Raw genomic sequence first — 24,102 nt, 5'->3', positions numbered from 1 at the left:
GGCAATCACCATTCTTCACTGAAAAGTGTTATACTGATCTGGTGTCATAGTTATTCAGTAATTGATTGATGCATTTAATTTGCCGTATTCAACACAAATAGACAATTTCTTTTGGGCTTCCCTTATTGAAATGTTAATCATGATTGCTGGTAGACTTTATCTACTGAATCAGAAGATCATGAAATCCTATGAAGAGAATTTGCATATTCACAGGAAACTTAACAAAGCTGTTGAACAGTTCATGCAGGACAATGCAAGACAGGTTCACCAGTATTAACGTGCATGTACAAAATTCTGACCTTAAACGGCTCAGCTCAGAATTCTAAAAGGAAACCACAAAGGTTTTGAGTCTTTGAATAAAATCAATCACATATTTGATGATAGTAACCTGGCAATATGCGCCCAGCAATTTCCACAAACAACGGTAGATGTTGGATAGATGTTGGTAGGAGGCTAAAAATAGCAAATTAGAGTACATAGCACATTGGCTTTGTTACTAGGTTATAGGGAGATATGCTCATTAATTGGATTGAATGTTACATTTATTTCTGAGTCATTATAAGCACATGGCTCTCTACACCAGCACAATTTATGAAAAGCTGAATAGAGTGACAATGTTATATGGTGATGATTAAGTAATTTCCTTGATTAATAGCAAACAATTCCAAAGTAGCTAGGAAAAAGAGATCACAGTGATATTTTTTATCTTAGACTCTCTTGCCCATTAATCCATATTTATATGTGTAAATAGCACTTTAGATCATGGAGGTGTTCATTTCCAGGTTGACTTGTGATCTGTGGGAAATTGGTCTGTGTTCTTAAGTACCCAGTTCCGCTTAGCTTAGCTGAGATTTTAAGTCAAGCAACTAAAATACTGACATTGGCTACATAACATGACCAACAGAAATAGGAGGTTTTGGGAGAAAATCCATGAACATTCATATGAACACAGAAAAAAGGGATGGATCAAGAAAGGTTTAAGAAGGAGACACTGATTAGAACTTATGCACTGCACATCACTATCCTGGACATAGCCTCTTCACACAGTGACTTCTTGCTCAAAAGATGTTCCATTGGGGACCAGCTAAATCCTGTTTCTTTGCATGAATTCACATGCTAAATACTACATGGCCGCCTCTCACACTGTTGGCCAGTTTTATGATTTCTTTTAAAAATCGTGGTAGACATTTTTGTGATAGCCATCTCATGTTTAGTGCACAAATGAGAGTAAATTCCAAATTCTACGTATTAATTTGGTAAACATTCTTCATAATTTCAGTCACTGAAGTATTACTATGAATGAACAAAAGCATTACAAGAGATCTTGTAGGATAATTATTGCTGTTTCCTGCTATCAAGTGCAACATTGATATTATGAAATTAGCATACATAACAATCAACATCTTCAGCAAAAAAAAACCTATGTGTTCTTAACTGCCTAGCATAGTCTCTTCCTGACTGTTCTTTCTAGATGCTGGAGAGGTTTTTTTTGTGAATTTTTGATGCCGCAGGGGATGGCTGTGTGCTACATTATTACAGTGTCCCTCTGTTTCTGAAATTGTTTTCCAATGGGTGGTGCATTGTCCTGGATCACCATTCAATGCTTCTTTATTTGTAATTTTAAAATGCAGCAGGTTTCGCTCCATTTATGAATTTTCAAATTATCAGCTTTCACTATAACACAAGAGACTCGTGAGGCCTTTGATTTAAGGCAATGCATCACTGTAATGCCCACAGCAAGTCTTGAGATCTTATGTTAGAGAGGAAGAGCTTCAACGTTCAAAGTAAATTTATTATCAAAATACTTGCATGTTACCACAGACTACCTCAAAATTCATTTTCTTGCAGACATTTACAGGAAAAGTATACATAGAATTTTATGAAAAGCTATACATAAACAAACACCGATGTGCAAAGGATGACAAACTTTGCAAATAAAAATAATATTGAGATCATGAGTTGTAAAGAGTCCCTAAAAGTGAGTCTGCAGATAGTAGAATCAGTTCAGTGTGTTGATGAATAATGTCATCTACACAGGTGATGATTGTAGTGTAATAACTATTTCTGAATGGGTATGGGACCTAAGGCAACTGTACCTCCTGCACAATGATGGTAGCAAGAAGAGGGCTTAACTTGGATCGTGGAGGTCTTTGATAATCGTTATGTTGTTTATATTGATGTTAGCAATATGAATACATGCATCTGTGTCAATTGATTGCTATCTACAAGACTGAAAGCTGCACTGAAGTGGATTCTTCTTTATGCAAACTATTGAGATAAATACCTATTTAAACAAACCTCCCCTATTGATGTAATTGATCAATGGAAATAGATGTCTATACATTGCGTCAGAATGGGCCTTCAGGCTCCTGTACCTCTTCTATGATGGTAGTAATGAGAACAGGGCATGTTCTGGATTGTGAGAGTCCTTAATGCTGTCCTTTTAAAGATGTCATCAATCTTGTTATCCTAGTGGAGCCAGATGAGTTTACAATCTTCTGCAACTTTTTCCAGTCCTATGTATTGGAGCCTCCATACTAGATGACGGTGCAATAATATGGCTACAAAATAGGAAATGTTATACTTTCCTGTGAACAACTTTATCAGATGAAGAAGAGGAGAGATGTCCAGATGTCCATCTAAAGTTTCCTCTATCCTTGTTCATCAGCCACCTAGGAATTGGCAGGGGATATCCCCTCACCTTCAAGACTGCAAACTCCGTCAGGCTCACTCACCAACAGCACAAACACTAAGCATCACTGACAATTCTGCCAAACTTTCACCACTACCAACTTAACATGCAAAGTGAGCATAACTTAATAGCGGAAGTAAACTCTTTGCTTCTTAACTCTGCTCAGCCATTCAATATGAGCATGGTTGATTTGACTGCTACTACATTTCTGTTTACTCTCTGTAACCTTTCAACCCATTTGGGTTTCCATTGGCTTTGAGGAAGAGTGTTTCAAAGATCCTTGACTCTCTGAGAGAAAACAAATTTGCCTCATATTTTTACATTGTAAAGCCATTATCTTGGGGCAATGACTCCTAGTTTTCTAGACTCTCCCACAAGAGGATGTCAGCATCCTTTCAAGACCGCCCAGGATCTTGGTGAGTAGATGAGGAAGAATTTCTTCAGCCAGAGTGTGGTGAATTTATGGAATTCATTGCCAATGAGAGCTCTTGAGGCCACGTCATTGTGTGTATTTAAGATTGAGGCTGATAGGTTCTTGACTGGCAAGTGAATTAAGAGTACAGGGAGAAGACAGGAGAATGGAGTTGGACATTAAGTTAGCCATGACTGAATGGCAAAGCAGGCTCGATGGGCTGAATAGCCTAATTCTGCTCCTATATCTTATTATCTACAGTGACATGAAAGGATGCATTATGAATGTTTTAATTACTTTAAGATATGAATGTTAACAAAATGTTATTTTTTTATTTCAGATATTTGATGAATTTTTAAGTATATAAGTTTATTTGACCAAGGTTCTTGAGCAGTCAAATACACTGGAAGATTTTTCATTGAAACTAATGGAAACCCCACTTAGAATTGCAATTCTGTAAACATTGATTCTAAGAAAACTCCCATTCTTACCGTGAGTCCAGTATAAAACACCCAGGACTAATATCCACACATCTATCTTCTGAGCTGGTATATAGTTCATCAGCTTCATGCTGGTGAAAATGTTTCATGAAGAGTGTATTATAATGTATCATTCCTGTCTTAAATGCTTGCAATTATTTGACATAGTCATCTATAGTTATTCAATGTTTTAATGAAATTATTTGTCTCTTTAACTAATGATGTTTAGGGAACTATTTTCAATTTGTTGTTTCTGGAGGGGGTAATCTGTTATTTTCTGACAATTGAAATATGCAGCAAAAAGAATGCGAAATGTTCATTTTGTATACTAACTCTATATACGTAACGATGAATGAACTTGGATGCATTTCCAGGCATTGCACAACTCCTGGTGTTCTAGAAATAGGCTAAATATCTTACATTTGTTTGTGTGTTAAGATGACCCTGGAAATTTTACACTTGCTTGTGTACTTAGGAAAACTGTATTAATTGAGCATTCACATACCCACACAATTTGAGATTCAGTCAGAGGGTAGTATGAAAAGCCATTAACGTGACAGGGTAGGATAATTAATTCCATTTGGTTTGAATAAGATACCCAGTATTAAGTTGCACAAAAGAATTAGCACAAGCAGTACCCAGCACCAAGAAGAACAGATCACAGTTTTTATTGCACTTTAGTAAAGTATAAAGATGAGGTCATATTTGCATTTTAATAGAGGCTTCACAGAGTGCTAAAGGAGAATTGGCAATGTCTAGTTGTTCACTTTAGTAGATGTGGTTTCAGTTGAAAAAGGAAGAGAGGGATTATTCTTTAGAGTTTTGTCAAATTACAAAAATCACTTGGCATTTGATGATGTATTATCAATCTGCTATTTGATGACCTTTGATCATGGTAGGAGTATCTTGCGTTTATATAACTGACTTTCATGTGGGAGGTAATACTCAGAGGAAGAAATGGGGAATACATCAATATTAATAATAAATGTTCTAGGAATGAGACTAACAATTGAGGAACTGGGGGGAGAGAGAGAAAGAGCGGCACAGAAAGCAAGAGAGAGATGGTGAGAGGAGAGCAAGAGAATATGTTGAGCTAAGCAAAGACAGGTGATGGCTGTGAATGTGAGGAAGGGTGTAAGGGCACTGGTGAGGCAAGCATTCAAGCAATCAAGCATTGAGATAGCAAACAATCTACTGGAGGAGCTCAAGCAACATCTGATCTGATATTTCAAATCAAAACTATTCAGCCGAGGAGAGGAGAGGGTGAGTGGTGACTAGGACCCCAAGGGCCTTTCCCCATCAGATGCTGCTCAACACATTGAGCTCCTCCAACAGATTGTTTGTTGCTCCAGATTCCAGCTTTTGCAGTCTCTTGTGCCTCAATCACTGTGTTGACTGCAACATAACCCTTCATTGAAGCAGTGAAGGTCAGGGCTACCTGCCAGTGATGTAACAGAGGTTTTAACAACAACCAAATGTGGATTCAGATAATTTAGAGTCCTACAAAATGGTGATGTTGCCCATTATCTTAACAGATTATCACACAGCAATAACAAATGACATTTACTGACCAAAACTTCCCCGGGTGCTTCACATTACTGCCATCAAGTTAAATTTTATCCTGAGCCACATAAAGGAAGTGATCAAAGCTTCATCAAATGCATTGACTTCCAAAACTATCTTTGAAGAAGGAGAAAGAGATGAAGAATATTAAGGAGATTTTAGGGGCTAACAACTGATGGTATAGTGGCCAGTGATGGTGCAACACAGACCTTTCTGAGTTCTGCAGGACAAAGCTACGGAGTAATTTATCAATAAGAATGAAGCTGAGGTGTTGTTGTGTCAGGAACCAGTATCAACCAAAAGCATAGCAGTAAATGATGAACAGAATTTACACATGGACACATTTGGAAGCACGGAGAAGATTAGCCTGACATTGAAAACTTGTAAGAAGCCTCCTCCACAAAGATAGATCTTGACTCTGATGGTATTTAATATTCTTCATCTTAGATTGTGAATATGTTTCAAAGCAACCTGGGTGGTAGATTACAGGATGTCCATGAGAATCATGGAAGGTCAGTGAAAGAATCACTGCTGTGTGATATATCCAGTGCTTCTGGTGCTTTTTAAAGATACCAGCAGTGTAGACTAATTATGTCCTTATGGATGTCCTGCTGATCTGAAAAATAACAGCCCACAAACCATGAAGGTATTGCAATATTTTCCAGACACTGCCCTGATATATAAGCACAGTTGAGTTATTGAAGATGTTTTATTGAGAAGTTGAATGAGGCTAGACACACCAACATAAACTCACCAACCTTACATTCCCAGCAGGGCAAATGAGATATGGAATTGCAGTTCTTATTCTTCAACTGTGTCATTCCCTTCAAGGAAAGCTCCCGACTAAGCTGATGCTGTCTACTCTTCCAAACAATAAAAACATGGACTAAAGTTTGTTACATTTTCCAAAACACAAGCTTGCATGCAGGGTGAAATAGGGACAAAAGAAATACTGAAAATGCAGGAATTGAAAACAAAAATAAAAATGCATCTGGAAAAAAATCAGATGAAGCTTCTGAATGATGAGCCATCTAGTTCTGAGGAGGGCTCTGTAATCAAAATATCTAACCTGGATTTATGGTGTTCTGGCTTCAACAATGTGGTTGGTTGATTCAGTATCAAGATGTTCACAGAATCATTAAAATCATTAAATTTTAGAAGTGTTACTGAACAGAAAGGAGGCCATTCAGTTCATGGTATCTCCTGGCAGAGCAGTCCCTGCTGATTAGTTTCTCTACTTTCTCCCTGCAGTTTTGAAAATTATTTTCTGTCAAGTACCTATTGAATTCCCCTTTTCAACATTATTTTCAGCACTGTCACCAGACAATGAATTTTTGATCACAACTACCTTCAGCTTAAAGAAGGTTTTCTTTATGCATCCTTTGCCCAGTAATGTTCATCTGTAATCCAAAATCTTTGAATCTTCTGCTAAAAGGCACAGATTTTCCCCTCTCTCCACTATCTAAACTCCCGTGAATCTTGTGTAATAATGTTCCAATAGGCATCTTTGCTCTAAGGTGAATGTACCAGCTTCAGTTGTGTAACCTTGTGCCTGACATTTCTCATGCTTGGAACCATTCTAAGACTTCTTTTCAGTAGCCTATCCAGGAGCTCACATCCTTCATAATCTATTGGGAGACCAGAAATGAACATAATATTCCAGTGTCAATTCACATGAGGGTTTAATATAATTTAACTGCTTCTGTATTCTGTGTTCTTGTTTACAAATTCCAGGATCTTCTATACTTAGCCAATTTGAGGACCTTTGACGAGGTCCCGCATGGGAGGTTGGTTAGGCCTTTGACAAGGTCCCGCACGGGAGGTTAGTTAGGAAAATTCAGTCGCTAGGTATACATGGAGAGGTGATAAATTGGATTAGACATTGGCTCAATGGAAGAAGCCAAAGAGTGGTAGTAGAGAATTGCTTCTCCAAGTGGAGGCCTGTGACTAGTGGTGTGCCACGGGGATCAGTGCTGGGTCCATTGTTATTTGTCATCTATCTCAATGATCTGGATGATAATGTGGTAAATTGGATCAGCAAGTTTGCTGATGATACAAAGATTGGAGGTGTAGTAGACAGTGAGGAAGGTTTTCAGAGCCTGCAGAGGGACTTGGAACAGCTGGAAAAATGGGCTGAAAAATGGCAGGTGGAGCTTAATACTGACAAGTGTGAGGTATTGCACGTTGGAAGGATAAACCAACGTAGAATATACAGGGTTAATGGTAAGGCACTGAGGATTGCAGTGGAACAGAGGGATCTGGGAATACAGATACAAAATTCCCTAAAAGTGGTGTCACAGGTAGATAGGGTCGTAAAGAGAGCTTTTGGTACATTGGCCTTTATTAATCAAAGTATTGGGTATAAGAGCTGGAATGTTATGATGAGGTTGTACAAGGCATTGGTGAGACCGAATCTGGAGTATTGTGTTCAGTTTTGGTCACCAAATTACAGGAAGGATATAAGTAAGGTTGAAAGAGTGCAGAGAAGGTGTACAAGGATGTTGTCAGGGCTTGAGAAACTCAGTTACGGAGAAAGGTTGAATAGGTTGGGACGTTATTCCCTGGAGCGTAGAAGAATGAGGGGAGATTTGATAGAGGTATATAAAATTATGATGGGTATAGATAGAGTGAATGTAAGCAGGCTTTTTCCACTGAGGCAAGGGGAGAAAAAAACCAGAGGACATGGGTTAAGGGTGGGGGGGGGGAAGTTTAAAGGGAACATTAGGGGGGGCTTCTTCACACAGAGAGTGGTGGGAGTATGGAATGAGCTGCCAGACGAGGTGGTAAATGCGGGTTCTTTATTAACATTTAAGAATAAATTGGACAGATACATGGATGGGAGGTGTATGGAGGGATATGGTCCGTGTGCAGGTCAGTGGGACTAGGCAGAAAATGGTTCGGCACAGCCAAGAAGGGCCAAAAGGCCTGTTTCTGTGCTGTAGTTTCTATGGGTTCTATGGTTTCTAATTTGTTATCATGGTAATTAGAGTTACAATCAAATTAGACATGATCTTACACCATATGACACTGAGCAGAATTAGGCCATCCAGCCCATCGGGTATGCTCCAACATTCCATCGTTATCCCTCTCAAACCCATTCTCCTGCCTTTCCCCCAAAACCTTTGACACCCTGACTAATCAAGAACCTATCACCCTCCACTTTAACTATACCCAGTAACTTGGCCTCCACAGTGGCAATGAATTCCACAGATTCACTACCAGTTGGCTAAAGAAGTTCTTTTTGATCTCTGTTCTAAATAGACCATCCTCAATTCTGAGGCTGTGTCTCTGGTCCTAGACTCCCCTACTACCAGAATCATCCACTCCACATTCACTCTAACTGGGATTTCAATATTTGATAGGTTTCAATGAGATCCTCCCTCGTTCTTCTAAACGCCAGCGTGTATAGGCCCAGAGATGTGAAATGCTCCTCATACATTAACCCTTTCGTTCCTGGAATCATTCTTGTGAACCTCCTCTAGACCCTCCCCAATGCCAGCACATTTTTTCTTAGATAATGGACCCAAAATTGATCACAGTACTTAAGTGCAGTCTAACTAATGCCTTACAAATCCTCAGCATTACATCCTTGCTTTTATATTCTAGTCCTGCTGAAATAAATGCTAACATTCCATTTGCTTTCCATACCACTGCAAGTTAACCTGTAGGAAATTCTACATGAGGACTCCCAAGTTCCTTTGCACCTCTGAATCTTGAATTTTCTCCATTAAAAAAATAGTCTATTCCTCCTACCAAAATGCATGACCATACACTTCCCAACACTATGTTCCATCTGCCACTTATTTTCCCATTGTCCTAAACCTTCTAAGTCTTTCTGCTTTCTCAACACTACCTGCCCCTACACCTATCTTTCTATCATCCACAAACATGGCCACAAAGCCATCAATTCCATCAGGCAAATCATTGCCATGTAAGGTGTAAAGAAACAGTCCCAATATCAACTCCTGCAGAACACCTCTAGTCACCAGCAGCCTACCAGAAATGACCCCCTTTATCCCTACTCTTTGCCTCATGCCAGTCAGCCAATCTTCTCACCATCTTTCCTGTAGTACCATTGGCTCTTATCTTGTTAAGCAGCCTTCTGTGTGGTACCTCATCAAAGGTCTTCTGAAAATCCAAGTAAGTTACATCACTGACTCTCCTTTGTCCATCCTGCTTGTTATCTCCTCAAATAATTCCAACAGATTTGTCAAGCAAGATTTCCCCTTAAGCTGACTTTTGCCTATTTTATCAAGTGCCTCCAAATAGCCCAAAACCTCCTCGTTAGCAATGGACTCAAACATTGACCAAACAACTGAGGTCAGGCTAACTGGCCTATAATTTCCTTTCTTCTGCCTCCCTCCCTTCTTAAAGAGTAGAGTGACATTTTTAATTTTTCAGTCTTCCAGAACCGTTTCACAATCTCTTCAGCTGCTTCTTTCAGAACCCTGGGGTGAGTTATCTATTTCAGACCTTTCCGCTCCCAAAGCACCTTCTCCTTAGTCATAGTAACTAGAGTCACTTCTGCCCCCGATACTCTCAAATTTTTAGTGTACAGCTAGTATCTTCCACAGTGAAGACTGACACAAAATACATATTAAGTTCAGCCATTTCTTTGTTCCCTATTACTCCTCTCCAGCGTCATTTTCCAGTGACTCAGTATCCACTTTCACCCCTCTTACACTCTTTCTGTATCTGAAAAAAACTTTTGATATCCTGTTTTATATTATTGGCTAGCTTCCTTTCATATTTCATCTTTTCTCTCCTTATGGCCTTTTGGCTACCTTCTGTTGGTTTTTAAATGCTTCCCAATCATCTATCCACACTAATTATTGCTATATTATATAACGTCTCTTTGGCTTTTATGCTGTTTTTGACTTCCCTTTTCAGCTATGGATGTGTCATCCTCCCTTTAGAATATTTCTTTAGCGTTGGGATATATCTTTCCTGTTCGTTAAGAGTTTAAGGAGATTTGATTTGTCAACTAAGACACTCGAAAATTTCTACAAATGTGTCATGGAGAACATTCTGACTGGCTGCATCACCATCAGATATGGGGGTGGGGGGGCTACTCCATGAGATCAAAGTAAGTTGCAGAAACGTGTAAAATGAGTCAGTTCCATCATGGGTACTAGTCTCCATAGTATCCAAGACTTCTTCAAGGAGTGGTGCCTTAGAAAAGTGGTGTCTATCTTTAAGGATCACCATCACCAAGGACATGCCCTCTTCTCATTGCTACCATCACGGAGGAGGAACTGAAGCCTGAAGGCACATACTCAGTGACTCAGGAACAGCTTCTTCCCCTCTGCCATCCGATTTCCGAATGGATATTGAACCCATGAACACTACCTCACTACTTTTTTATTTCTTTTTTCTTTTGAACTACTTATTTTAACTAAACTACGTTTGTAATTAATAGACATACTGTATATATACTTGTAATTCCATTTTATTTTCTCTAGTTATTTATCATGTATTTCATTGTACTGCTGCCATAAAATTAACAAATTTCATGACATACGCTGGGTATATTAAACCTGATACTGATAACCACAACATCATACCTGCCAGTCTCTAACTGCGCTACAAGATCATCTGCCTTATTCTGTATACTGTATGCTTCCAAATACAACAACTTCAGTACTGAATTCATCACCCTTTTCAATTTTGTCCCCATGTTACACGTCAAATCATCCAGCTGCAATTTTTCCCTGTCATCTGCCTGTCCTTCCTTCCTGTCTCACAACCCATTGCATCTTGGAGAATAACTTGAGGGAGTCTGGCCTTCTCTTAAGGCTGATTTATACTTCTGGGTCAACCCGACGCCGTAGGTACAGCGTAGCCGCGAACCCCTATGCAGTGCCTACGCAGATCCTTACGCCGTAGTCTGATGTGCACCTCTCCCAAAATGTAACTACGCGTCACAGCTGTGATTGTTCCGCTTGGTAGCATCGCTTTTCCTCCTACACTACAATAGCTTCCCATTGGGCAACTGAAGGGCAGGGAAGGAACTCTGGCTGTAATGCTTTCCGTAAAGCTTTACAGACCTCCGAACTTACGGAGGACACATTTCGCTTTTACAAAAAAAGATGCTCACTTCTTGTTTACCCCAAGAAAGACTACCATGACCATGAAGCCTTGCATGGGCAGCTGCGTGCGCCTGCGTGACATGCGCGAATTGCAGAGCGATGCAGACACACCAATGCACAAGAATAAACACTCACAACGCACGTAGGTCACTTGCGTAGGTTACGGCGTCGAGATAACGCAGAAGTATAAATCAGCCTTTACTCCTAATATTTATGTTCTACGGTATGTTCATTGGTACAGAGTAGCTATCTGCTCTGTTAAAGGAACCCAAAACACAGGTCAAACACTTATAATTTGAAACACTTAGAAATGAAATGACGAAGGGCAATTAAAATTCAAAATTCCTTCTCAAAATTCTTTGTTGGGTAAATTGATATGTGCCAGACCTGGAGATCTTTGTAATTGAGGAATTTGTTAGATAAGGCAGATAGATGCAGATGCCTTTCAGAATGGCCATGGTCTAATGTCATGGTGTTAAGGACTTAAATTGATATATGGCCTGCTTCTGTTCCTTCATTCCTAATGATTGTCACACTGGACAGTTATGGTGGCTGAATAGTGATAAACAGGTTCTGTCAACCATGTCTGGTGAAACTGTTTTGGATGTTATTTTAATCTAAAAACTCCAAGTAATTGTGCTTAGTCTTGTAAAGTTACAGGTAATCACTTTTAAAATAGATTTATTATCAATGATGATTATTAGAAGTTCCTATTAAAGTCAGGGTGTAAACATTTTTCTCGGAAAAATTTTGTAGTTCTTTGTTGTAGTTCCATTCAGATGGATGTGTTTCTGCAATTTAACCGAAGCACAAGTTATATAGGCCAGTCATCCTCCTGATCTTCCGAAACCCAGTTATACTTGACTTTATGCAAACAAATATTGATTGTATCCAAACAATGTGATACTGTTAACTATTATCAAGATCAATGATAGATGAAATCCTACTTTAAAAGAATAGACTGAAGAATAAGCATCCAATACGATATCTTTACTGCCAGTGCGTGAGGGCAGCGTCCACTCGCACCATTCTGGCTTGTGGTCAGAAGTGAGACCTCAAAGGCTCATTCGTGCTGGGAAATAGGCAGTAAAATAATTCTGGTAGTAGCTTTTCCTCACACCACAATAACAGTATTGACAAATGCCAGTCTACACAAACTTCATTAAACGTCTACTTTGCATTAGATCTAATTACAGGTCAGCAGGAGTCAATAAAAAGCTGTGTCTTTTTGAATTTGTTCTGTTAGTATTTTTCCTTCTATCTTTGCACTAGGCCCCCTTCTTCTTCAGTTTTGCATGCACCAGTTGGAATCATGCTGAGCTCCAAAGGTGTTCAATGTTAGTGTGCCACATAACCAGAGTTTGGGGACACGGATCCCAAAATTAATTCCCTGCATATCTTTTCTATTTTGTATTGAAATATACTCCGCCATATCCACTGGAGACTAATTATGTGCCCAGTTTGTTCCTTTTGAATGTGCAGTGCCCTGTTTGGAGGAACACCTCCAAAGGTATTCAGTGTTAGTGCGCCACGCAGCCAGAGTTTGGGACACTGATCCCAAAATTAATTCCCTGCATATCTCTTCTATTTTTTATTGAAATGTACTCCACCATGTCCACTGGAGATTAATTATGTGCCCAGTTTGTTCCTTTTGAATGTGGAGTACCCTGTGTGTAATATGGATTTTGAAGACACTAGGCTGCTTGATTTCCAAAGCATTACACCAAAACATTTGCCATCACTTACCCTTTACTTTGCAATAACTAGCTCAGAGGTCTCCCTCTCTATCGCCACAATAGGTCTACAGCTGATACCATCTCATTGGCTCTCCATGCAGCCTTGGATCACCTGGATAATGCAAATACCTGTGTCAGGATGCTGTTTTTCGACTATAGCTCAGCATTTAACACCGTCATTCCTACAGTCCTGATCGAAAAGCTACAGAACCTGGGCTTCTGTACCTCCCTCTGCAACTGGATCCTCGACTTCCTAACTGGAAGACCACTACCTGTGCAGATCGGAAATAACATCTCCACCTTGCTGACAATTAACACTGGCACTCCACAGGGATATGTGCTACCCATGACTGTGAGGCTAAGCATAGCTCAAGCATTATCTATAATTTTGCTGATGATACAACCATTGTTGGCAGAAATTCAGTTAGTGATGAAAGGGCGTACAGGAGTGAGATATAACAGTTAGTTGAGTGGTGTCGCAGCAACATCCTGGCACTTAACGTCAGCAAGACTGAAGAGCTGATTGTGGATTTCAGGAAGGGTAAGACAAGGGAACACAAACCAATCCTCATAGAGGGATCAGAAGTGGAGAGAGTGAGCAGTTTCAAGTTCCTAGGTGTCAATATCTCTGAAGAGCTAACTGGACACAACATATTGATGCAGCTATAAAGAGGGCAAGACAGCAGCTATATTTCATCCAGAGTTTGAGGAGATTTGCTTTGTCAACTGAAGCACTCAAAAGCATCTACATAAGTACCATGGTGAGCATTCTGACTGGCTGCACCATCTGGTATGGGGAGTGGGGGTGCTACTGCACGAGATCAAAATAAGTTGCAGAAACTTGAAACATTGGTCAGCTCCATCATGGGTACTAGCCTCCGAAGTGTCTAAGACATCTTCAAGGAGCAGCGCCTTAGGAGGGTAGTGTCCATCATAAAGGATTCCCTCCACCCAGGAGATGCCCTCTTCACACCATTACCATCGGGAAGGAGGTACGCACTCTGCAATTCAGGATCAGCTTTTTCCCCTCTACCATCTAATTTCTAAACGGACGTTGAACCCATGAACACTGCCTCACTACTTATACACATAATGTAACTACGTTTTTTTTTCTGTATTTATTTATCATGTATCTCATTGTACTGCTGCCGTAAATTTAGCAAATTTCACGACATATGTCAGTGATATTAAACCTGATTCTGATTCTCATTCTCAACCTGCACTTCTAGAGTTGTTGGTATCAAACCCAGACATCCACCTCTTTATTTTCAGGCCACTTCCAAGTTTAATGTAACAATGAAGTGATGTAGTGACTTACCAGTCTAAAAGAAGGAAGGGAATCGTTGTCAGATACATAAAAGCAGCTTGGATTTATATAGTGCCTTTTGTATATTTTTGAAAAAAATATAGGTTGTTTCACAGTTGTATTGTTAACAAACATGGGACACAGGGGAGGTTAGGATTGGTGATCTAATATATGGTCAAAGAGGCAGGAGTGAACAGCTTCTTAAAGCGATAGAAACAATTGGAAATATTTAAAGAGGAAATGTTATCTCCAATGGCTAAGGCAGCATAAAGCACAACCGGCAGTGGTGTAGTGAAGGAAATCATATGGAGGAAGCATCAAAATTGGAGGACCACAGTACTGTTGTATCGGATATACGTCCACTTGAAAATGCCATTGGCAGGGCAGATCAGCACAACTGCAGAATTTTAGTCTGATAAGATAAATAATTGCCACAACACCTAAAGTGTAATCTCAAGAAAATGTACTCTGGATGATCCCTGGATTGTATTTAAAAGAAACTCATGCACCAACTATGGCCAAACTTCTCAACAAATTTCTCATAGCTTCTTTAAATATTCTGTTAATCCTTGAATGATCTTTAGGTGATTAAAATATGACTCCCTTTTCTGCTTTGGTTAAAGGAAATCTGATGAATAAATGTTAATAACGTTCCCTGTCCATATATTTTCTAACTTAACACTATCCAGGGACACCAACTATTTGTACTCGCTCCTATTTAATGCACAATGTTTATTGCTAATAATGTAACCTCTTCAGTAGTGGGGAGACAGAATTAAAATCAACTGATTGCTTACTGGAACACCTCAAACTGATCCCAATCTTCCACTCCGACTTTTGCACATTCTTTCGGTGACTCCATAGACATCCTCCACATGCTCCAGTTCCATCCCATATCTTTTGGGTTTCATCCCACAACCTGCACATCTGTGGGTTAATTGGCCGCTATAAATTGCCCCTAGTGTTTAAGTGAGTGGTAGAGTCTGCTAGAGCCGGGTGGGTGGGGGGGGGGGAGGTGAATGGGAGTGAAGCAGAATATGGGGAGGATAAGGTTAATATAAATGGGTCATTGATGGTCAGCATGGACCGAGTGGGCTGAAGGGCCTGTTTCAATGGTGTATGACTCCACAAGAATCACTGACAACTTTTACAGCTGGCAAAGTCCTGCCTCCAACTTTGTCAGCTGTCAACTGCTGTCTCGGGCATTTTGGGCCAGCGCCTCTGCATCATGCTGTAATTTTTGAAAGGAAATCTTCTATCTACCTTTATTTTCCCTGACAGCTGTTAACGTTGGTGCCTTAAAGTATGAAATACAATTAGAGCTAAATGCCACCCTGGGCTAAAATCAATTGGGAAAAGAATAAAACTATAAATCTCACTTCACTTAGCACCAGTACAGCTGCAACGAAAGGGAAGATTGACCTTCAAATCCATCTGAGCTGCATTTAAATCTATATATTAAAAAACATTCAGCTCCACCCAAACTTCCCAAGCTGTGAGATAACTGTATATATGCTGATCATAAACACAAGAGATTCTGCAGATGCTGTAAATCCAGAGTAACAAACACAAAATGCTGGAAGAACTCAGCAGGTCAGGCAGAAACTGTGGAAAGGAATAAACACAAGAGATTCTGCAGATGCTGAAAATCTGGAGTAACGAACACAAAATGCTGGAAGAACTCAGCAGGTCAGGCAGAAACTGTGGAAGGGAATACAGAATTGACATTTCAGGCCGAGACCCTTCATCAGGACTCATCTTGACTCGATTCCTTTTCATAGACATTACCTAACCTTCTGAGTTTCTCCAGTATTTTTTATGTGTGTTACTCAGTATACATGATGAAGCATTAGTTTCTTTTCACTTAGGGTCTGCATACCCAACTCCAGCACGCTGAGTCAGCTGCATATCCCGACTGAGATATTCAAGTTCAGATTAGGTCCCACCCTGCACGTCCAGCTTATTACGTTATCCAGGTCAGGTTAATTAGCTTGGTATTAATGCATAAACAAACAACTAGAGGAACACTATGGGTCAGGCAGCATCAGTGAAGGGAGAGGGATGGTTGATGTTTTGGGTTAAGACCTTGTAGCACACCCTGAGGTCATGACTAATTTGTCTGACTCAAAATGTTAACAATCTCACCACCTCCACAGCTGTTGCCAGACCTGCTGAGTTCTTCCAGAAGTTTTATTGGTCCAGGTTGCACCATCTGCAATCTATTGTGTCTCAGCATTTATGTTCGTGTCCTATTATTAGTGCTTGTTCAAACCAACATGTGAAGAAAAGCAAGTCTCTTTTCTCTGATTTTTCTGCAAATAACTCCTAGCTGTGTCGAGTTGGATGTAGAATAGATTATAAATACTCAGGTTAAGGTTAGGTTCTTATTGGCCATAGTTGAGGCAGGTTGTGTCAGGTCAGGTTTATAACCAAACACCTCTCAACATTCACAAATCACTCATCTGATGACTTGAGTGCTTTGAATGAATGGAAAATCTACAGGAAAAGGGATAAACTTGCCATCGAGGAAGTGCAGCATTCATTCATTAGAATGGTTCAGGAATGGCAAGTTTGCCACATGAGGAGAGATTGAGTTGACTAGGTCTGTATTTACCAGAGGTTAGAATAACAAGAGGATATCTCTTTAAAATGTAAAATATCTTACAGGACTCAACAGTCTGGGGATGCAAGCATGGTAGCATAGTGTAACGCTTTATACTGCCAGTGATCTCAATCGGGGTTCAATTCCCGCACTGTCTGTGAGGAGTTCGCACGTTCTCCCAGTGAACACATGTGTTTCCTCTAGGTACTCAGGTTTCCTCTGACATTCCAAAGATGCATGAGTTCAGCTTACTAAATTGTGGGCATAATCTGTTGGTGTCAGAAGCTTGAGGGCTGCCCTCCAAAACATCTTCAGAATGTGTGGCCCATTGACTCAAGCAATGCATTACACTGTATGTTTCGATCCACATGTGAGAAACAAAGCTAATCTCTTTAAATCTTTATGCTTCCCCAGGCTGAGAAACCTAGAACATGAGTCATTGTTTCAGAACAAGGGCTGGCCATTCCTGACTGAGATGAAGAGAAATTCCTTCAAGTATAGTTAGATTAGATTATGAGGACACTCAGTCCTCATTTATTGTCATTTAGAAATGCATGCATGCATGCATTAAGAAATGATACAATGTTCCTCCAGAGTGATATACAAAAAAAACTAGACAACCCAAAGACTAACACTGACAAGACCACATAATTATAACATATAGTTACAGCAGTGCAAAGCAATACCATAATTTGATAAAGGGCAGACCATGGGCACAGTAAAAAAAAAAGTCTCAAAGTCCCGATAGTCCCCAATAGCAGGAAGCAGAAGGGAGAAACTCTCTCTGTCATAAACCTCAAGGCACCGACAACTGTCGATACATTGGAAACACCCGACCCAAAACTTCGAGCCTCCGACCAGCCCTTCAACACCGAGCACCGAGCACCATCTCTGCTGAGCGCTTTGACCCCGTCCTGGCCGCCAAGCAACAAGCAAAGCTGAGAATTCGGGGCCTTCCCCTCCGGAGATTCTGGATCACACAGTAACAGCGGCAGCAAAAAAGGCATTTCAGAAGTTTCTCCAGATGTTCCTCTGTTCTCTCACGTCTGTCTCTATCAAATCAGAATTGTGCACAGCACCCTACTTGACAGATTACAGATATCAAGGTGGGGTGAATCGTTTGAATTCACAAGCCTGGGGAGCTATGAAAGTTGTTAAGGGAGTCAGGAGGTATAGAGATGGAGTTACGAAAAAGGATTGAGGTGGAAACTCAGCCGTGATCTTGATAAAGAGCAGGTTAAGCTTGAAGGGCCAAATTTCCTGTCCCTGCACCTGCTACATATGTTCTTCAGATCCGTGTGTTGCTGGGCTTAGTTGCTGGATGCCCTGGAGGAATATACATCAAGTCTGTTAGAGGGATGGAAGTGAACAGTCAAATTATCTTATTGTGTTGAGCAAGGGAACAACAGCTTTTCTAGGATAAACTAATTTGCTGTGAGTGCAAAAAAAGGAGAGCTTGACTTGACTTTTAGAATCTGCCTGTTTCATACAAAAACAATATTCAGCACTATTGAAAACAGCCATGAGTTATTAAAGTCTGACTTCTCAGACTAACATGGCCATTACCTCATTATATAGAAAGATAACAGTTAATCAATCCTGTCCTTCAGAGAGGTTAAGAATAGTTATGACAGGAAGTTCTGTCTGAAGAATAGAGCTTTGGAATATATTGTCTTCAAAGGATCCAAAAATAGATGAGATATGAGGTTATGACTGTGATCTGTATGTTTAATGAAGATAAAAATGATGCATGGGGTTGGCTGGTTTTCAGAGGTCAATGGATAGAGGGGATGAAAAATACTTTTGTTTGGTGTCGCTGTGTCTATAACAAATTAGTCATCATAATGCCTGTTCTGTATATTCCAGCATGTAGGACCTTGTGCATTTTGGGGAATTGTGGAAGGAAAGAGAGTGAATGCCAATGTGATTAAATTGCATTTCATCAGCCTTAAATAATAGGCCAGAAGTCATTCCAGAATTTGCATTATTCCTGATCTGTATAAAGTGCTGACACAGAGAAAACTTGCAAACACAGGTTTGGATATACTGTAGCAGCTGTGAATGCAACTGTCTGCAAAACTGAAGCAAAATTAGGCCACACAGATGTTCAGGTCTACTCCGGGCAATGTGATAAAACACCTTATCCAAGTCTATCCTGGTTTCTCACCTGAACACCATATCCTTTGACATTTTAGTGTCAAAACTCTAACTGATGAGGAAATGTCATCAGACAATGAATATCAGACAAACTTACCCAAAATAAAACAAGATAATATCTCTTAGAAGAGCTGAGGTTGTCTCACGAAGGGGAAACTATGTCACTGGAAGCTGGTAAGATCATCCTCTTCAGTGGCATTGCTCTTTTGTAGGGTTTGGGAAGCTGTTGGAAGAATAGGTGGCAATTTTAGGATCAGGGTGGCAAAAGATTAATTCAGTCTTAAACCGACAACCTTTCTGTTCTGATGAAAGGTCAGCGACCTGAACTGATAACTGTTGTCATCTCCAGAGACCTTATCTGTTCAGGATCTCCAGTATCTTCTGCATTTAGTCAGATTTTCCCACATCCACAGTATTTTGCTTTTTTAAAATCACTACCGCTATCAAATGAAAGAGCAAAAGGAACTTCAGTTGCATATCCACCCGAGGTAGTTGGAGAGGTTCTGTGAGTCATTGCATATTGGACAAAGTTCACACATTACTGAAGAATAGAAAGCATGCAATAAGAATGGATATGTTATTCATATATACTTAACATGTATGTTTATTAACAAGGATGGGAAGGGATTAGGTTTTGATTCTAAATAACACTTCATGCACTCTTTATATTAGGCACGTAAGAATGACCATTCAGTTTCTAGTGTTATGCAATCAGCAGGGTCACACAAATTCAAGATTTGCACATCAGCATTCAGTCAACTGCTTTATTTTATTTCCTCCTTCAAAGAATACAGAAAACCAACAGGAAATTAAGTAGATTTTGGGTGCACTTTTGGAAAAGAGATGCTTGAAGAATTCTAGTCCAAACAAGAAAATTTAGGTTGTTTATTATGTTATGAATTGCAATCTTAGGTCACTGTTCTACTTTGTATGTTTCTTTTTAACCTCATTCTCAAATCCTATTGTCACAGTGATGTTTATTATCGGGTTAGATAAACATGAGAAGGTGAGGGCTTGATTTCAAATTTAGAACAGCCCACAGCTGGAAATCTCAGTGAACAGAGCAGTCAGTTAATCTCATCTTAATCTGGTTTGCTCATCGCATGGCTTCATTTCTCCAAATTCCCATCAAGAAAGATAAAACATCATTTATAGAAGCAATGATACTCTTCAGTCTCTGGCCCGCTTGCACGCAATGCAATTTACAAGTGATTTTTTTTATTGTTGTTAAGGGTGTTTTCCACTATTTCTCAGGATTTGCAGCTTTTTGCATTTGACCCTGTACTCTCTCAACATTCAACAGGATACTACTTCATCTGTTGTGAGCAGATCTCAGATGAGTCCTTCAAGCCTCTTGTTAGCAAAATGTCACAGCTGCCCAAAAGGCTAAGATTCTACAGGGGGATATTGCTCAAATGTTCACTTCACCATTGTTCCTATTACACAGTAGGTTTTGCTGCATTTTATGATCACACCATTCATTTATCCTTTCAGAACAGATTGTATGTAAAATGCAGAGCTTGGTTTCAATTAAGATTTATTTTGTTCTATTAATCACTTGCAGTCATAACAGAAGGTAAATCAATAACTGCTATCAATAATGAACTAAAATGACAAAGATGGAGATTTGTGTGTGTGTGCTTTTAGCAAAACCCTGAACTTGGTTGATTCAGTGAAGAATACCTATAGCCTTATTTCTGAACCATCGACCCAGAGATGTGAGTTCAGATCCATCATGGCAGAATTAAGTAAAGTAAATTTGGAACTAAAAAGAAAGCTACCCACAGTTACAGTAGTGATGAAACAATGAGATTATTCAGAAGAAAACACCAGTTTCTTTCTGAACTTCTGAAGGAAGTAGCTGTGGAGATTGCGGAGGCATTAGAAATGGTCTTTCAAAAGTCGATAGATTCTGGCATGGTTCCGGAGGACTGGAAGATTGCAAATGTCACTCCGCTATTTAAGAAGGGGGCAAGGAAGCAAAAAGGAAATTATAGACCTGTTAGCTTGACATCGGTGGTTGGGAAGTTGTTGGAGTCGATTGTCAAGGATGAGGTTATGGAGTACCTGGAGGCATATGACAAGATAGGCAGAACTCAGCATGGTTTCCTTAAAGGAAAATCCTGCCTGACAAACCTATTACAATTTTTTGAGGAAATTACCAGTAGGCTAGACAAGGGAGATGCAGTGGATGTTGTATATTTGGATTTTCAGAAGGCCTTTGACAAGGTGCCACACATGAGGCTGCTTAACAAGATAAGAGCCCATGGAATTATGGGAAAGTTACATACGTGGATAGGGCGTTAGCTGATTGTCAGGAAACAGGGAGTGGGAATTAAGGGATCCTACTCTGGTTGGCTGCCGGTTACCAGTGGTGTTCCACAGGGGTCCGTGTTGGGGCCGCTTCTTTTTACGTTGTACATCAACGATTTGGATTATGGAATAGATGGCTTTGTGGCTAAGTTTGCTGATGATACAAAGATAGGTGGAGGGGCCGGTAGTGCTGAGGAAACTTGAGTCTGCAGAGAGACTTGGGTAGATTGGAAGAATGGGCAAAGAAGTGGCAAATGAAATACAATGTTGGAAAGTGTATGGTTATGCACTTTGGCAGAAGTAATAAACAGGCAGACTATTATTTAAATAGGTAGAGAATTCAAAGTTCTGAGATGCAACGGGACTTGGGAGTCCTCATGCAGGATACCCTTAAGGTTAACCTCCAGGTTGAGTCGGTGGTGAAGAAGGCGAATGCAATGTTGGCATTCATTTCTAGAGGAATAGAGTATAGGAGCAGGGATGTGATGTGGAGGCTCTATAGGGCACCGGTGAGACCTCACTTGGAGTACTGTGGGCAGTTTTGGGCTCCTTATTTAAGAAAGGATGTGCTGACGTTAGAGAGGGTACAGAGAAGATTCACTAGAATGATTCCAGGAATAAGAGGGTTAACATACGAGGAACGTTTGTCCGCTCTTGGACTATATTCCTTGGAGTTTAGAAGAATGAGGGAGACCTCATAGAAACATTTCGAATGTTGAAAGGCATGGACAGAGTGGATGTGGCAAAGCTGTTTCCCATGATGGGGGAGTCTAGTACGAGAGGGCATGACTTCAGGATTGAAGGGTGCCCATTCAGAACAGAAATGCGAAGAAATTTTTTTAGCCAGAGGGTGGTGAATCTATGGAATTTGCTGCCACGGGCGGCAGTGGAGGCCAAGTCATTGGGTGTATTTAAGGCAGAGATTGATAGGTATCTGATTAGCCAGGGCATCAGAGGTTATGATGAGAAGGCGGGGGAGTGGGACTAAATGGGAGAATGGATCAGCTCATGATAAAATGGTGGAGCAGACTTGATGGGCCGAATGGCTGACTTCTGCTCCTTTGTCTTATGGTCTAGGTCAATTTAGCTTAGCCAGTATGTAGTTTTTGGTCTAAGTATGTCACTGACGCTTAACTATTGTCTCAGTTCAACAGGAAATCAAGGATGGACAATAAATGGCAATAATGTCATCCATATTCCATAAACATATTAAAACAAGTATTCAAAGCATAATTCCAGGGAATATATCAGCATATGGTGGTTTAGAGGTGGAGTACTTTGAACTGGCATCCATGTGCTGTTCAGTATCGATGTTCAGTATCCAACTTGACTGTATTTTAACCTCCTGTATTTGTAAGACTTTTCACCCTCACTGGCTATCAGAGGAATTGCCCCTTCTGAGTCTCCCAACCACTCTCAGCTTCTATATATTTCTGCAAAGTACTTGGGTCCTTAAATACAGGAAATTCTGCAGATGCTGGGAATATTGAGCAACACACACAAAGTGCTGAAGGAACTTAGCAAGTCAGGCAGCATCCATAGGCCTTTCAATCCAACAGTTCTCTTTCTAGAAAGCAGGATGATCATCCTTTAAAGGTATTAACTACTCTTAACAACGTAATCTGCCCTCAAATATTTCCCCCAAGGCACTCCTTGGCCAAACCTATTGGGTAGAATATCTGACATTAGAAGGCAGACAGTTGGTATTAAACCTCTCCTCAATATCAAGTCCTGAGTAAGTTGATGAGACAGATAAACAGGCACCTGAGAGCTGTACTGTAGTGTCACAGGAGCTTGCCTGTTCTAGTTAAAAGAGATATCCACATACTTAGTGATTGGGCAAGCATGGAAACTCACCGTGAGGTATTCTGACAGTTCTGTCAAGGCTGTGAACTTTTAATTCCATCATCTTTAGAAGAGGAAGCAAGAAGAAATTTGAAATATTTATACATATTATAGAATCATGGAGCACTACAGCTCAGAAATAAACCTTGAGTCCATCTATTCTGTGGTGAGCTGTTAATCTATCATGTCCCATTGACCAACATTTGGACCATAGTGCTCAATATCCCTTTCATCCGAACTTCTTATAATCGAACCCACATCTACCACTTCCACTTGCATCTTGTCCCACACTCACATCAACCCTTGAATGAAGAAGTTCCCTTTCAGGTTCCCCTTAAATATTTCATCCTTCATCCTTACCCTGTGACCTATAGTTGTAGTGTCACCCAACTTCAGTGGATAAGGCCTGCTTGCATTTACCTTATCTATACCCCCACAATTTTTTATACCTCGATCAAACCTCTGCTCATTCGCCTGAGATCCAGGGAATAAATTCATAACCTACTCAACCATTTCCAATAAGTCAGGTCCTCAAGTCCCAACAACATCCTTGTAAATGCTTTTCCATACTCTTTCAATCTTATTGACATTTTTCTTGTCCTGTAGCTAGTTTACCAAAAGTGCACATAATACTGAAAATTTGGTCTCACCTATATCTTTTACAACTTGAACATAACACCCCAATTGCTGTACTCATTGCTTTGATTTATAATGGCTAATGTGCCAAAAAATCTCTTTATGACCCTATCTACCTGTGACATCACTTTCAAGGAATTATGGACCTGTATTCCCAGATGCCTCTGTTCTACGACACACCTCAATGCCCTACCATTCATTGTGTCAGCCCTATCCTGGTTTGTCCTCCCAATTGTCATTCTTTTCATTCTATTTGGTGAGAAATCTACCAA

At 40.1% G+C, this 24,102-nt stretch overlaps 1 protein-coding gene across 1 annotated transcript in view; it reads left to right on the top strand.

Annotated features, from left to right (window-relative positions):
• Positions 1-24,102, top strand: part of kcnh3 (potassium voltage-gated channel, subfamily H (eag-related), member 3) — a 636,348-nt gene that overhangs the window by 478,994 nt on the left and 133,252 nt on the right. The window lies entirely within an intron of this gene.

The sequence above is a fragment of the Mobula birostris genome, chromosome 6 (genome assembly GCF_030028105.1).
Source record: "Mobula birostris isolate sMobBir1 chromosome 6, sMobBir1.hap1, whole genome shotgun sequence".
NCBI lineage: Eukaryota > Metazoa > Chordata > Chondrichthyes > Myliobatiformes > Myliobatidae > Mobula > Mobula birostris.
Note: the sequence above shows the minus strand (reverse complement) of the source record. Positions and strands in the feature narration are given on the sequence as shown.